Source organism: Protobothrops mucrosquamatus, unplaced genomic scaffold (assembly GCF_001527695.2).
Source record: "Protobothrops mucrosquamatus isolate PMUCROS unplaced genomic scaffold, P.Mucros_1.0 scaffold_19, whole genome shotgun sequence".
NCBI lineage: Eukaryota > Metazoa > Chordata > Lepidosauria > Squamata > Viperidae > Protobothrops > Protobothrops mucrosquamatus.
Genome location: NW_015386095.1, coordinates 1,112,394 through 1,115,351, shown reverse-complemented (window position 1 = coordinate 1,115,351; position 2,958 = coordinate 1,112,394). Strand labels below are relative to the sequence as shown.

The 2,958-nt window shown below is 32.6% G+C and overlaps 1 protein-coding gene across 1 annotated transcript in view; it reads left to right on the top strand.

The window, feature by feature from the left end:
• Positions 1-865: 865 nt before the first annotated feature.
• INPP4A (inositol polyphosphate-4-phosphatase type I A) overlaps positions 866-2,958 on the top strand; it is an 82,313-nt gene continuing 80,220 nt past the window's right edge. The window contains exon 1 of the mRNA XM_015830673.1: positions 866-1,233. The gene's annotated coding sequence lies outside the window, so the exon portion shown is untranslated. The remainder of the gene's footprint in view (positions 1,234-2,958) is intronic.

Sequence of the window (2,958 nt, the reverse complement as noted above, 5' to 3'; positions counted from 1 at the left end):
TAGATTGGATTTTTGTGCTTGTGCAGTTTAAATCATCATTAAGGCCATGCATACACAAGATCTTTTTTTGTGTGTTCATAAATTTTACAGACAGCTGTTGTATTAAGTCTATACCTGTGCCATTTGAAAGTGTGTTGTTTAGTTTCAAATATTTTGCAAACAGGAAATAAACTGCTTCTTTGTAGTGAAAATCTCCCAGCTATGCTAGTTTTGATTATTTTTTTTAATGGGGAAGAATGAGGAAGCCTTATTTCTGATTATTATCAGTTTGATTCTGCTGAATTTCTTTTATTATGGGCTGCAAATTTGGCGCATTCTTTTTCAAATTTGGCAGAAAATATTTGCACAAATCGCTGTGTGTAGTTTTCTATGCCCTCTTTTCCAGTGCATTTGTTTTCACAAATATTTTTTTTAAATAGGACAATATATTTTTGTATGTACTTCCCCTTGGGTATGCTCTTCTAGATGTAATTTGAGATGGGAATCTTGCAAATCACTGAACCAAACTTTTCAAAATTCCGAGGGACCTGATTTCTCACCTTTTCTTGCAGCTAACTTCCAAATTTTTAGAAATAAAATGGCAAATCTGGATGCTAATACAGTGTGCAACTGAAATGGACTATATGCCCAAACTTGCAGTAGCAATTTTATATTCTGTTATTTATCCAGTATATTTTTAATTAATACATATGCCATAACCATCTTGTTCTGCAAGATGCCTTGTTCCTCCCAAAGCAATGGCTATGAAAACTCCTGCCACAATACTTGTTCAGGGAAGCTGCTGCTAAGACTTCCAGAAGTAACATTTTTGGAACCATGGAAGTTCTGACTTGCAATTAAATTTTAAATTCCTTTTCTATTGCAGAATATCTTGGTCTAAAGAGAACTTTTTCTTTCCATTAAAATTCATTAATTTGATCAAATATTTATTGATTGTGGGGATACTTTTAAATAATAACAGTGAGGTATTGAATGACATGCTTTGGATTTTGTTTTGATCAGACCAATTCTGCAAGTAGTTAAACAATGACCAGACAGTCTCTTTGCTTGTATTTCAGATTTTTTGTAAAAGCATCAGAAAAATTGATAGCCAGATTGATGTGGTATCTGTGGAAAATGAATTAAAGCAACATGACCAAGGCTCATTTCTCATTCTGCAATTATCATTCTCATTCTGCTAAATTGGCTCTAGTTATCCTGTGATTTTCAGCTTGTCCTTGACAAACCAGAAAGGTAATCTTTTAATTTATTATCATAGCTTGGCATTGCTAAGGGATAAGGCACTTTCTACCAAGCATCTATAATATGCCTGTTGAACTGGTTTTGATTCAAAGTAGGATTCCAATCTAGTGTTGCAAATGTCCCAAAAAAAATTCCTTTACCCTTCCATTTCTAGCAGAAATAAGGCCTTGTAGATTGTATGGCTTTGTTTTTTTCTCTTTGAAAGTTTCCTTATTATAGCATTGGGTTATGTTTCTGTATTTTTTTAAGTACAGAATATGGCAGTTTAATAAAAGCTATTGCAACATAATATTTTAGAGTGCTGAACGCCTTAGAAAATGAAACATCATGCTGTCAAAACTCTGAGGTGGTACTGTTTACTGCAGCAGTTTTTTTTAAAGAAAGACCAAAGATCCTTGGAAGATTATCAAAAGTTTCTAAATGAAAAAATCCATTATATCCTATCAATTTTCCTGAGGGATTTGCAAATTATGAGCAGTGAGCCAGCATAGGTGAATATGCCTTTTAGTGATCATTTCAAGTACCGTATTTAGGAAATCAAGGTGAATGTTTATTTAAAATTACATGTAAGTTGGAGATATGAAAAAATTTCCATGTCTTTCTACTATTGTATGGTAGAATAACAGAGTTTATAGTTACTGAAGAAAGAATTTACATCAGAGCAAAGTTTGAAAATCCATTGCTTCCTATTTTAAAATATCTACTTTGTTAGCTTTCTACAGCCTTTCCTGTTTGTTTTGTTCCTCTTGTGGTCAAAATGAAACGGATGTTAAAAATTGATGCTGCCTGAAAGGTTCAAAAAATAAACTGAAGAAAGGAGTAGAATATTTTAAATCAAGCTTGGACCTAGGATCTGATTTATTTTTCTATGTGAAGGGCTTTAGCACCAATATGAAACAAGAAAATATTATTGTATGTTGTTGCAATTGTAATTTATTTTGAATGCCTTCTTTGTTAAGAGTTTGACTTCTTTCTTTCATTTTTATTATGATTATTTTAATATGATTTTGTTTTCTGTTTTGATATATAAAATGGGTTTTCTGTATACTATTTGTTAGCTGGGCATAGTTATTTGTTTAAAATAGGTGGCCATATAATTTTTAAAAATAAAATAAGGTTAAATTCCCACTTGCAGCCAGAGTGGGAGACCTCTAGTGGAAGATAAAAGAAAAAATTGTTAAAATAATTAAAGATCTAATATAACACAGCAATCTGTCACTGCAGGATAATATGACAAGTCAGTATAGCATTATATGAAGAGACATGTAAATGTAAATATGTAATATGGATAATATTAATTTATATTAGGTACTTTTATTAAGTATTTGTTCCAGCAGGGCTTCACATCTGTCCAATACGTTTTATAAAGCATAATTTTATTTAACTTTAAAAAATATTAGCAGCTAATATTTATTTATAAACATTAATTATGTATCATTCTTTATGTAATCAAATACAATTATATTACTATTGCATAAAAGACTATAAAAGAAGAAAATATATTATATACAAACATACCATACCAGTCGGGCTTCAGGCCGGGACACAGCACGGAAACGGCATTGGTCACGTTGGTGAATGATCTCTGGAGGGCCCGGGACAGGGGTTATTCCTCTGTCCTTGTGCTTTTGGACCTCTCAGCGGCTTTTGATACCGTGGACCACGGTATCATGCTGCGGCGTCTCGGTGAGTTAGGAGTGGGAGGCACTGTTATGC